The 14387-nt window shown below is 34.9% G+C and overlaps 1 pseudogene; it reads left to right on the top strand.

Annotated features, from left to right (window-relative positions):
• The first annotated feature begins 436 nt into the window (after nucleotides 1-436).
• On the top strand, nucleotides 437-1183 carry LOC120622096 (deoxycytidine kinase-like; annotated as a pseudogene).
• The last annotated feature ends 13204 nt before the right edge of the window (nucleotides 1184-14387 follow it).

Genomic DNA, 14387 nt, shown 5'->3' with positions numbered 1-14387 from the left:
ACAAATACACAATGCCATTATCTTTTACAGAATCTATTCTAGTAACCTAACTGGTTGCTCTTTCTCCAGTCTTGTACCTGTGCATAAAACATGTGGAAGCTAATTTCCAAAGACGGCCCCAGTGAACCACATTGCCTAGGATTTGTGCCCTTGTTTAGTCCCCTCACATAATCTGAGTTGACCTTGTTACTCATTTTACATAATGGAGCGTGGTAAAGTGACATTGTGCAGTTGCAAGCCTTAAAAATGCTTTTTTTTAAGCAGGCCCGCCCCCATTGGCTGCTGCCTCTGCATAACAAAATCAAATCCAGAGTCCTGCCAGTGGGAGCCTAGCCTGCAGGTCAGGCCACGTTCGGCGACAGCAGTGGCCTAGGCCCCTATGGCCACTTCCCAGTACTCCCTGCTTGATGCGCTTGGGGCCACCCCCAGATGAGGAATGGCTACCCCACCTAAGATTAGCTGCTTGTCTCCTGCTATCAGCTCTGAGGCAACCTGCATCAAGGAGATTTTCACCAAAGGGAAAGAATATCACTATGGGAAGTCAACATTTGTGAATATCGTTAAAGAAATCTGCAAGGATTGGTAAGTGGTTCCTGAACCTGTCGCCAGATGGTGCAGTGTTCACAAAATTCAAGATGAATTTTAGGAACTGATAACATCTCAGAAAAGTGGTGGGAATGTTCTTTAGATGATGTACAAGAAACCTGAATGATGGTCTTTACCTTTCTAGTCATATGCCTTCCTCAGTCAAACAGGAGCTCAGCTTGCCTCTCAATGACAAGCTCAAAGATGTGGAGAGAACGATCTGTGTGTAGTGACAGGTATATTTTTGCATCTGATTTGCATGAATCTGACCACATGAATGAAACAGAGTGGACAATTTATCAAGACTGGCATGACTGGCCAAAGCCTTTAACTGGATGGAATCATTTATCTTTGAGCCACTCCAGAGAACTGCTTGAGTAGGACATATTTACTGGGAAAAAATGAGGAACAAGGCATTCTTGAATATTTAGAGAAGCTTCACTATAAGCAAGAAAGCCGGCTCCTGCATATAACACAGAAAACCAACTTTGGGTATCTATAAGGAGTGCCTGTCTTAACACTGGATGCTAATAAAGACTTTAAAGACAAACATGACAGTCTGGATGAAAGAGTCAAAGAATTTTTGAGTACTTTATGATCTTGCTGAAAGCCACAAGCAGTGAAATGATTCCAGATACTTCAGCTTTGTATATCTTTATAGCTCCATATTCAAATAAATCTCTTTAGAAAACCCAAGTTTTTAACCATTTTGTTCTGAGAAAAAAAAAGAAGTTTGGTGAATCCTGAAAAAAAGTGCTTAATAACTTCAACTTTTGTACCCAAAGTACCTTAAAATAAGTCCAGCTACCCTGCTAGAGGACTATATGGAAAGAGAGTACATGTAACTACATGGAGAAAGGACATCCCAGCATCCCAGGTGAATCGAGACTTCTAGATGTCCCCATCAAGATGCCTGACCCAGAAAATTTCCAGATGATTTTAGCTCCAGGTGATATCACATGAAACTACAGAACTACCTAACTGAGCTCAATCCACAGAATAACAAGAAAGAACAAAATGGTTGTTTCAAACCACTAAACATTGTGGTGGTTTATATCATAATAGATAAAACCAAAACAAAACCTCTCTTCTGCTTATTACTCCAGTCTCATATCTGGCAGTTCATCTTTGACACTTTAAGCTCCACATTTACTGAGCTGCTTGAAGTTTCCTGAATGAACTATTTTTCTTCTAGAATTTTGCTCCTGCTGTTAGAAACATTTTCTTTTTTAGCTCATACCCTCCTACCAAATTCCTACTGAACTTTCGAGTCTTAAACATTCTGGGTGACTGTTAATTGCTTTGCTTATGTCCTCTCATAGTAGCAAATACTCTTACTGGAAAAATAATGGTTAAGAGTATAGAATTGAGCAGTGTATTTTATATGTTATTCTTTATAAGCATCAGTTTATCAGTAAAAGGATAATAGCAATTATGTATTTGTTGGTAACAGGTAAGAGTACTTATAAAATGTTAGCTATTGATGTTATTAACAGAATATCATAAGTGCCTGGTACATAATATGTGCTATATAAAATGTGAGGGAATGAGGGAAACAAAAGAAAAAATAAACAAATGGGACTACATCAAACTAAAGTTTTTGCACAGCAAAGGAAACCAACAAAGACAACCGACTTTGGGAGAAGATATTTGCTAATGATACATCTGATAAGGGGTAATATCTAAAATTTATAATTATACAACTCAACAGCAAAAAAAAAATCCAATTAAAAAATGGGCAGAAGACCTGAACAGATACTTCTCCAAAGAGGAAATACACATGGCTAACAGACATATGAAAAGATGCTCAAGGTCACTAATCATCAGAGAAATGCAAATTAAAACCACAATAAGATATCACCTGGTTATGGTTATCATCAATAAATCAAAAAACAGCAAGTTTGGTGAAGATGCGGAGAAAAGGTTATCATCAATAAATCAAAAAACAGCAAGTTTGGTGAAGATGCGGAGAAAAGGGAACATTATTGGTGGGATTGCAAATTGGTACAGCCGCTATGGAAAACAGTATGGAGGTTTCTCAAAAAAATAAAAATGGATATACCTTTTGTCTCAGCAATTGCACTTCTGGATATTTATCCAAAGAAAACCAAAACAATAATTTGTAAAGATCTATGCACTCCAATATTCATGGCAGCACAATTTATAATAGCCAAGATATGGAAGCAACCTAAATGCCCATCAACAGATGATTGGATAAAGAAATTATGATTCATATATACAAAGGAATATTACTCAGCGATTAAAAAAATGAAATCCTACCATTTGAAATGACATGGATTGACCTAGAGGTTATTATGCTGAGTGAAATAAGTCAGACAGAGTAAGATAAATACCATATTTCACTTATATGTGGAATCTAAGGAAGAGAAAAAACTAATAAACAGACTCACAAATATAGTGGATAATTTGGTGACAGACAGAGGGGAGGGGGGTTTGGGGTCTGAGAGAATAAGGTGACGGATTAAACAAGTACAAATTAGTAGTTGATAGTTGGGCACGAGAATAGGGAGCACGACACAGGAAATGCAGTTAGCATTAATATGATGGCTAAGTGGAAGGCCAGAGGAGGAGGGAGCAATTGGGAGGATAGTTTTATGAACAATATAGACGTCTAACCAATGAACTGTATACTTTAAATTTATTTTAAAAAATGTGAGTGAATGAATGGATAAATGAATTTAGATCATTTGAATTTTATATTGATCCAATTAAAGTCTAATTTCAAGCATTTTTTCTTATTGTAGTGACATATATATAACATAAATTTGCCAATTTAACTTTTTAAGAGTAGAATTCAGTGGCAATAGTTACATTCATGATGCATAACCATCACCACCGTCGATTTCTAAAATTTTTTCATTAGATAGAAACTCTGTCCCATTAAACAACTTCTTGTTTCCTCCCCACAGAGTCTGGTAACGTCTAATCTACTTTCTGTCTCTATGAATTTGCCTGTTTTTAATATCTCATGTAAGGGGAAACATACAATATTTGTTCTTTTGTGTCTGACTTATTTCACTTAGCATCATATCTTCAAGGTTCATCTATATTGTAGCATGTGCCATATTTTTCTTTTTAAGGATGAACATTTTATTGTATGTATATACCACTTTCTGTCTATCCATTTATCTGTTGATGGACACTTGGGTTGTTTCCTTTTTTGACTTGTGAATAATGCTACTATGAATATGTACAAATATTCGACACCTGCTTTCAATTCTTTCAGTTACATACACTGAAGTAAAATTGCTGGATCATATAGTAATTCTATTTTTAATTTTTTGAGGACCCACCCTACTGTTTTCCATAGTGGCTATACTATTTACATTTCTACTAGCAATGCACAGGTGTTTTAGTTTCTCCACATTCTTGGCTGACACATTTTGGTTTTTTGTTTGTTTTTATAATGGCCATCCTAATGTGTGTAGAGTGGTGTATGATTTGTGGTTTTGAGTCATAGTTCCCTAATGATTAGTGATGTTGATCATATTTTCATGTGCTTATTGGCCATTTGTAAATCTTCTTTGTGGAAATGTATATTCAAGTCTTTTGCCCATGTTAAAATCAGGTTGTTTGATTTTTCATTGTAGAGTTATAGGAGTTCTTTATATATTCTGGTTATTAACGCCTTGTCAGATACATGGTTTGCAAATATTTACTCCTTTTCCATGGGTTATCTTTTCACTCTGTCGATAGTGTCCTTTGGTACACAAAGTTTTAAATTTTGATAGTCTATCTATTTTTATTTTTGTTGCCTTTTTGGTGTCGTATCCAAGAAATCTTTGTGGAGCCAGTGTCATGAAACTTTCTCCTTATTTTTTTCCCTAAGAGTTTTGTAGTTTTAGGTCTTCCATGTAGGTCTCTGGTCCATTTTGAATTAACTTTTGTTTATGGGGCAAGGTAAGTGTCCAGTTTTATCTTTTGCATGTGGATACTCAGTTCAGTTTGTTGAAAAGATTGTCCTTCCCCATTTTATGGTCTTGGTACCCTTGTTGAAAAACATTTGACTATATATGTGAGAATTTATTTCTGGGATCTCTATTCTATTCCATTGGTCTGTATGTCTTTATGCCAATACTACACTTTTTTTTGACACCTGTAGCTTTTAGTAAGTTTTGAAATTATATATGTGAATCCTCTAACTTTGTTCTTTTTCAAGATTGTTTTGGCTATTCTGTGTCTCTTGAAATTTCATATAAACATTAGGATGGATTTTTTCATTTCTATCAAAAATGCCGTTGGGATTTTGCATTGAATCTGTTTATTACTTTGCGCAGTATTATCATCTTAGCAACATTAAGTATTCTAATTCATAAGTATAGGATATCTTTTATTTGTCTTTCTTTTTTTTCAACAATGTTTTATAGTTTTTAGTGTATAAGTCTTGTACCTCCTTGGTTAAGTTTGGGGTTTTTTTAGTATTTTATTAAAAAAAATTTTTCAGTTATGGTAAAATACATTTAACAAAATTAACCATCTTGACCATTTTTAAGTGTACAGTAGTGTTAAGAGCATTAACATTATTACACAGCCAATCTCCACAACTCTTTTCATCTGGAAAAACTGAAACTTTATACATTTTAACAAGAACTTTCCATTTTCCCATTTCCCTGGCTGTGGCAACCACCCTTCTACTTTCTGTGTCTATGAATTTGACTGCTGTAGGTATCTCATATAGGCGGAATCATACAATGATTTTTGTTGTTGTTGTCGTTTTGTGACTGGCTTATTCATTTAGCATAATATCCTCAAGATTCATCTGTGTTATAGCATGTGTCACAATTTTCTTCCTCTTGAAAGCTGAATAATATGTCATTGTATGTATGTAGCATGACATAGTAGTATGATGGACATGTGGATTTCTTCCACCTTTTAGCTATTATGGATAATGCTGCTTTGAACATGAGTATACAAATTTATTAGTTTACTAGGGCTGCTACAAAAAATACTATAGACTGGGTGCTTAAACAGCAATGATTTGTTTTCTCATAGTTCTAGAGGCTAGAAGTCCAAGAGCAAGGTATCATCTGGGTTGATTTTTCCTGAGTTCTCCCTCCCTGGTTTGCAGTTGGCTACATTCTCTGTGTCCTCATATGGTCTTTTCTCTGTGTGTGCACATTCCTGGTGTCTCTTCCTCTTCTTAAAAGGATACCTGTCATACTGGATTAGGGCCCACCATATCACCTCATTTAACCTTAATTACCTCTTTAAATGCTTTATCTCCAAATAATAGTCACATTCTGAGGTGGACTGGGAGTTTGGACTTCAACATATAACTTTTGGGGGGACACAAATCAGTTCATAACAATAAATTTTGATATCCTGCCTTCAGTTCTTTCAGGTACATTGCACAGAAGTAGAATTGCTGGATCATATGGTAATTCTATTTTTAATTTTTTGAAGAACCATCATACTGTTTTTCATAGTGGCTACACTGTTTTTACATTCCCACTAACAGTTCACAAAGGTTCCAATTTCTCTACAATTTGTTATTTGTCATGTGCATGTGCGTGTGTGTGTGTGTGTGTGTGTGTGTGTGTTTATGGTAGCCATCCTAATGAGTATAAGTGTAGTTTATTCTTTCAGTACTCTTGTGAATAAAATTGTTTTCTTAATTTCTTTTTGAGATTGTTCATTGCTAGTATATAGAAATACAACTGATTTTGCCTCTTGACTTTGTATCTTCCATCTTTGCAGAATTTACTTCTTTAGGATTTTCTGTGTAAAGGATCATGTCATCTGTGACTAGAGATAGTTTTATTTCTTCCTGTCCAATACAGACACCTTTTATTTTTCTTACCTAATTGCTCTGGCTGGAGCTTTTAGTACTGTGTTGAATAGAAGTGGCAAAAGTGGGCATCCTTGTCTTGTTCTTGATTTTAGAGGAAACCAAGTCTATTTTTTTCTATAAGGTAAAATCTTCCACATATGGAGAGTGGTCTTACATATTTGGGATACATTTCTCATTAGCTTGGTTTGAAGAAACACAAGAGTTTAAGAACAAGAGGAAAGAAGTATGTGAAAGAGTTGAGACGAAGCTAATAGGTAGATATGGGAGAACATCACTAGGCCAAGTTGTAGAAACACAGGTGGGGTCAAGGACATTCAAGAATCACCCCACCACCAGGAGGCAGTCCTTAGCTCTCTCAGGGCTAGATCTTGGCCAAATAAGCAGGACTCTACAAGTTACTAGAAAATATGGATGTTTATAGACTATGACAGGTATTTTTATAAATTAAGAATAAACAGTGAAAAATAAGCAGCGTAGTTTATAACAGTTACCTTTGCGCTTGGCTTTATTGACATAGGAGTCAATGTAATTTATATCTACACTTTATGAGTGCAAGAGGGTACTGTGATTGATCCCAAAAAGCAGGTGTGAACTGACTAAGCAAACTGAGACATAGGTTATCCTATTTATAGAGCTCTTCACATTCCTAGATTACAACTGTAGTTAGCATTTAATCTTGAATGTTAGTCATGATGGTATATTGATTAATTTCTGTAAAGAACTGACTATTAAAACAATCTGGAGGTAAGTCCCTAAGGTTGAGAAAGTTAATGTAAAGTTTTAGATTACAAATGATCACAGATTATAAAGAATAATTTGTGAAGAATGTAGAGATCTCTGCTGACGTTATCTCTGTGATTGCATATAAATAAACCTATGCTCTAAGCTGGACAGCCCTTTAGGCCTTTTTGTCTCACATTGAGTCAGAGTAATCCTTATGGTGATATAGCTTTTGTGGTGATTGATGATTTTATAGCTCATTTCTGTTTACTATTATTTTTTGAGAGTTTATAATAGCATCTCTGAGTCAATTGACTCACTTATATATGAAATATACATTCTTCATGGAAGGAGGTATATATTACTCATATATAGGGCTATAATCTTTGATTTCAACCTAAAAGTTTAGGGATTTATGTCATAACATTAGTAAACTCAATGACTCTTCGGTCTATAACCTTTCGTAAATTTTAAAAAATACTTAGTTTATATTTTTAGTTTCTATCATCTACTTGGCAGAAATAAAGCTTTCCATACTTTTTTTATTTGTATGTAAAGTAATATATTTTTCGGCTGCTTTGCTGGTTCTTCCTCTGGTCCTCTAACCTGCAGATGTTACCCAAGGCCACGTCTTCCACTTCTAACCTTCTTTATATTCATTATTTCTGTGAGCTCATTCATTCTGAGGATGAGAGGTTTAGCTATTACATCTATGTTGGCTTTTGAAGCTGATCATTTCAATTATTTTTCAAACTGATGATTTCAGTTTCATCAAATCTGAAACTTAACCCACCTTTGTATATCATACTCCCCTTTCCCAACTTTCTGAGATCATTTATATCTGTCTTTCTCTCCATAACTCTGTCCTATATATTACTATCAGTCTTCCTCTTTACTACTTCTCTAGGAGGCTGTAGGAGCTTCATTTTGTCTATAACTTCAAATTCAGGCTCTTGTGCCTTGATGGCTTTTCATCATCTAGTTGCACCACTCTCGGTGGTCTTCTCAGGATCTAACTTTATTCATTTCTCTCCCTTGACAGGTTGATCTCCTCTTTCATGGTAAACACACTTTGCTAATGCTATCCAGTTAATTCTGGGATGCACAGCAGAAGGTCTGCCTTGTCCTGAGCCTTTCCTGACCACCCCAGCCTAAGATGATTATCTAATTATGAACATTTCTTTCACAAATGTTTAGAAGGTAACTGACATTAGTTCTTTAATTGTTTTGATTGGTTCTTTGTTTTCTTTACTAGCCAGTAAATTCCATGAAGGCAGACAAACCCTGTCTTATAGTCTTTGTGCTTCAATGTAATCAAGTGCGAGGCACATAGTAAGGTCTGTTGATTAATTAGTATGTCTTAAACATACCATATTTTCCAATATTTACCTAACCACACTGTATTTGTGGTTTAGCTTAATTATATATTTGGTCAATTATAGGTTATTTTAATTCAAATCCTCATCTTTAAGGGACCAAAACTTATAGATTAGCGGTTCTCAATCTCATCAGACTAAACACCCTTCTTTTAAAAATAAATGTTTTGTAACGTCAACTTTATAATCCTGAAATAAAATTTATAGATAATATAACCTGTTTATAAATCTAATTTAAAAGAGTATAATTTTTGAAATCATAATAAGTAATAAAGGAAACTGATTTGTAATAAACTATTACATATTTATATGTAATATGTATTCAGTATATATGCTCAGGTATGACTACACTGCAAGTCCCAAGGAAGTAGTCAGATGCTTGCACTTGTAACAAAAGCACTATGAAACAGACAGCTACATATGCAAACTAATAGAGGTGCATTGTATATATGTTTAAAATAGCATGAATGGTGTCCCTTTTAGTAGTGTGGTTTTCTGAATGGTGAACTGCTCTTTAAAAAGTTCCAAACTTTGCATTTCTGAAAAATTCAGCTCAAAATTCAAATTAGTACCATGCAAGAATATATATATGTAATATAGAGTTAGATTCTAGGCTCATATAATTATAAATAAGTTTTTTTCCTTATATAACTATCAGGAATTTGGAAGTTGTGGGACAATTTTTTGTTCTATGGAACTGTCTTCTGCCTACTTGTTTCTTGCTCATTAAATATCAGTAGCACCATACCCATCCTAATAATTATAACCAAAATGCCCCAACAAATTTCCAGCAATATTTTAAAACTTTCAAATTTCTACAAAACTTTAAAATTTCCTTTTCTTGGGGGATGCTGCCCATTGAAAATAATGTTGAAAATGATCTTGATTTTGGAAAATCTGCCTATTTTCTCCCAGGTTAACTAAGTTAGAAAATGAAATCAGTATTCCTTAAACTTGTTTTGTGATAAGCTGACTTTTGACATGTGAATAGAATATTCATGAGGGAAAAAAAATCTATGGTCAAAGCAAAGCAAAATAGTTTTTTTTCCCCCCTGAACTACATGACTTTTCATAGCCTTTAATGTGTTAATAGGTAGAGTCAATCTACCACAGGAAGATTCATTGTTTCTCCAAACTGTTCTATTGTGGAGTTCTTGCAATATTGATGAATTAGGTCATTTAAAAACGTAGCCCCTTTAGGTATACTAGACTCTGGGTTGCACTTTGAAGATAAAAGCATGAATGTCTGTGATATATTCAATGTAAAGTGGGATGTAGGCAGCCCTGGGTTACTTAGACAGTTTTTAGAGTTGCATATGCCTTGCCACATGTGAGCACTTCTGTGTGACCAGAATATTATGGAACAATTCAATCCCGAATGATAAAATTTAATACACTTAGAAAAAGTTATGAGAAAATTATGAAAAACTGTTACCACACAATTGATTTTGATATCAACCTAAAAGTAGCAGGAAGATGGAGTGGCCAGAATGGTGAAGGAGGTCAATATCAGGTCTCCTGTGTCTCAAATCTGGTGTGGATTGTTAAAAATTTCCTTTTGTTAATGGTTGAAAAATATTCATAGAGATTATATGTAAATTGGGGATGACAGAACCCAAAGTAAAATATATGAATGTATCTGTAAAAAGACACCAACCTGAACATAGAGATAAGTTATTCTTTGGAGAAAGCTGAAGCAAAGTCGAAGAAGATCAGATGGAAAAGTCAAAGCACTAAATGAAATGCACTAAAGAACAGGAAGAACACAAATAGAGTATGTAGAATGTTACTCCTTGCCAGAGTGAAGCCCAAAAATTTATTGCAGATGGTTGCAAAGGAGCGCTACTTGAAGAGAAGTGATTTTGTTTTTTGGTTGACAAATATCATAATTTTATAAATCACATTATTATCAAACATAGTATGCAGAATTACTAATTTCAAACTGCTTAACTGTTAGAAACCTGTGATAATGATACCTAAGTTCTAGAGAAAATAATGAATATGATAGAAGAAATAAGATTTTAGTCTTTATCTCAATATCTGGAACACCTCAACCTTAATAATAAAAGCAGCATGATTGGATAACAAAGTAAACTACATGCATACTTAGGTCCACTCTTCATCTAAAATACCCCCTAGCTCTGTTAGCCAGATCATATACCAGCCCTTTGGTATGTTTAACAGCACATAGTTTCAGAGAGCTAAGAGAGGATAAATAACAAATACTTCAGATGATTCCAGTTTACAATGATTGGTTTCTTTTCTAACTGGACCGAAGATGATGAAAAATCATAAATTAAAAACTACTTTTTCCATGTACTGCTGATAAGAACTTACTTAGCTTGGTACGGGGAGGTGTTTTCACATTGTTAATCTCTGAAGAAAAAGGTAGCTGACTTTATGGAGAACTTTGACACCAATGTAAAGAGTACATTACCATGGTCATATACAAATTTACTGGAAGAAAATGAAAAAGAAGACTATGGCAGTTCAATGCCCTGCACCCAGAAGCATCAGCGTGCTGTATTTATTTGAGAAAAGTAGTATTGTCCTTCCCCTCACTGAATTATTTGGAATGTTTGTCAATAAGAGCAGCTGCAGATAAAATAGTAGATATTTCCAAAAATGATTTTACTTTTTAAAGTATCAGTGTCTGAACTAGAAATCATATTTCCTAATGTAAGTATAGCAATACTGCCTTTTCTAAGTAGAGAAAACCTCTTTGCTATTGTCACACTTGGACCATTAGTGACATATGACCTACAGTACCAATAATAAGAAAAAACTAAAGTTCACCAAGATCAAATGCTGGTAAAGCAGTGTGTGAACACTTCGGACTGTTGGTCTCAGGCTCCATTCTTCTGAGTTCAGGAAAGTCACAGCTTGTCTCTCTTAGGATAGCAAAGTAGGCAACTCTACCAAATATTAATGACACAGGACCTGCAAAGGGGAGTGCGAGGTTCGACTTACGCTAAATGCATTTGTCAGGGAGTACTACCTATTTTGAGGGGAGATGTTCCAGACAGAAAACAAAATGCAAACACATTTAATTAAATGACTCATTGCTTCTCTTATAAAAGTGTTGGGCATCTTTGCTTTCTTAAGGCAAATTGAGTCCAAAAAGAAATAGTGTGATTAACAGGAAAATGTCCAGGTAGTTGAAGTAATCTTCTACAACTCTGACTCTGGTTAGGACCGGCACAGGGGGTAAAGACCTGGCATGATATCCCATCAGGCCAGATAACCCAGAACCCTCTCTCCCACACCAAGTCAGTGATTTTATTACCTTCCCCTGGACAAAAGGGACAAGTAGTCAGAGTGGACAGTTTATGATGACCCAGAGGCACCTAGGAATTTTGGTGAAATAGTCCCTGAAAAGCAGTCTTTGCCCTTCCCTCATGCACCATATTCCTCCACTTAAGGCGAGCCAGTAGGATTCTGTTTCATTTGCCAATTTACAAAGTGAATGGCAGACTATTGATATTTAGTTGCTACATATAAAATTTGAAGAATAAATTTCACAGAAAAAGAGGGAAAGAAGATCAAAGGTATCATTTATCACTTATAAAGGCAAATACAAGAATATTCAGTTGTCATGCAATCTGTGTATTTTCTCCCAGGTTAAGTTACAAAGTAAGGAACAAGAAGCAAATGCTAGTTACTATAAAAATTCTTGCATATTGGTAAAATTCAAGGGCTGGCAACTAAAAGTCAAATGATTTTAGGATGTTTCTTTCAATATTGATATGTAAATAATTCCAAATAAAAGAAGGGAAAAGTTTTAGATTTTTTTCCTTCTCCTATAGAAAAAATTCCAATAAACTTGAGTTTTGGGAGTCTCTTTGTTTTATTATTTTTGTTTACTTTTTGAGAATTTTAATGAAAGACATGTTTATATCAGCCATATTCATACTGTGTCTAGAAAGCCACCTGTCTTGGGAAACTTAATCTCAAAGCTCTCTTCAAAATGAAAGCATCATATTAAAAATACATATATATTTATATAAGTAGTCTTTTTAATGTGTAGCTATCTTTTTTTTTTCTGTTTATAGCATTGGTTTAATCCACATTAATGTAGTTTAAAAGGAAAGGACAAGTTCATTTGTATAGAATATATAAACCTAGCATCACACCATGGGCCCCATGGGATGGGGAGGAGACCACTTTCCCTGGGAAGAGCAGCTCTAATCCTAAAAATGGTTCTCAGTAGAAGGCCAGGCAGCCCAGAACCCAGATATCTTGTTAAAGTGCTACTCCACAAGCAGCTTCAACTATTAACAGTGTAAACAGTAAATCATCCTCACTTAAAGCTAGTGCGACTCTTTAAATTTTTTTTTCCTGCTCTTGGGTGTCCCTAAACGTTTGGGCTTTGAGAATTGACTTCTTAGGATGCAGGGCAACATGGGAAAGAATTCTTAGTGCGGCAAAGTAGTGGATCTTACTTACCCTTATTAAAGTGCTCATTATGATCTCAGCACCGGGATAGATTCTTTTAATTTACTTATTCCTCCTCTAAGTTTATATGTATTTATTCTCCTTTTACAAATTGTATGAATTGAGACTGAGAAGTTAAATAACTTGTCCAAGATCATTCAGCAATTAAGTACTTGTGCTTAGATTTTAATCATGGTCAATCTGATACCAAACCAGTTCATTTTGCCATTTTGCATAATCTAAAAAGCAGTCTTACTGCAAATTATTTCTACTTGTTAAGAAATAATTTTTTTCTAACTGGATAAGTCATCTTGTGGAGGTGACACTACATCCCGTTCCTAAGTAGGGGATTGTTAGTGACTAAGAGGTGAAGAGATCTAAGAATTAACCTGAGTAACAGTCATCATTTGACAGGGAGTTGACTATCAGACAATGAGTGATAATAAGCAACCCTTTGGGTCACTGCTAGACTAACCTCAAAGTCAAAGCAGATCAGAAAAGGGCTAACCATGTACTACTTTTCTCAAAATCTTTCTTTTGGCATTCTTTTTCTCTCAGGATAAAGCCAGTTTTTACAGTGGCTAAGAAAGCTGTACTTGATCCCTATTCCTGCCTCTTTCCCTTATTGTCTCTCTAACCATCCCTTTTGCTGTTTTTCTTCTTCATCATTATGCTCTGTACCATAGCAGTCATGCTGGGATTTTTTAGATATATAAGACATGTCTCTGATCAGGCCCATTGGATTGGCTGTTCTGCATATTCCAGAATGTTTGTTAAATATCCACAGGTTTCATGTTCTTTTCTACTTCAAGTCTTTGCTCAAATGTTATCTTCTCAATGAGGCTGACCCTAATCACCCTACATAAAATTGACACATTCCCTACTTGGATAATCTCTTATCTTGCTGTTTTTTCCCATAGAACTTGCCACTTTCCAAGATACTACATAATTTATTATATTTTTTATCTGTCTACTCCCTCCCCATTAGAATGTAAACTCCATAGGGATTTCTGTCTTTTATTTACTGATGCAACCAACCCCTGTGCTTAGAACAGGGCTAACGGAATAAGTGCTTAATATTTTTTGAGTGAGTGAATGAATGGGCTCTTTCTCATTTCTACAGAGGTTTTATGACGTATGCAGCAAGTAGTTTGAAGAATCACTCAATGTATTATCATCAGACAGTGGCCCTGGTAAATAGTGGATAGATATCTGAGTAACAGTATAGTCAGTCCATTTTTGATAGTGATTTCAAGATGGTAATTCTTAAATTAACACATATGAGACAATGTTTGACACTTTTTTCTGATTCAGCTTGTATATTTTAGATTTTTGGGTAACTTTTTGAGAAGTTTTGGATAAACTAAAATGGAAAAATATAGTGAACCCTTATGTACCTATTATCTAGCTTCTACAGTTAACATACTAGTGCCTTATTTCGGCACTAATTCTTGCTCTCG

Source organism: Pteropus medius, unplaced genomic scaffold (genome assembly GCF_902729225.1).
Source record: "Pteropus medius unplaced genomic scaffold, Ma_sr-lr_union100, whole genome shotgun sequence".
Lineage (NCBI taxonomy): Eukaryota > Metazoa > Chordata > Mammalia > Chiroptera > Pteropodidae > Pteropus > Pteropus medius.
Note: the sequence above shows the minus strand (reverse complement) of the source record. Positions and strands in the feature narration are given on the sequence as shown.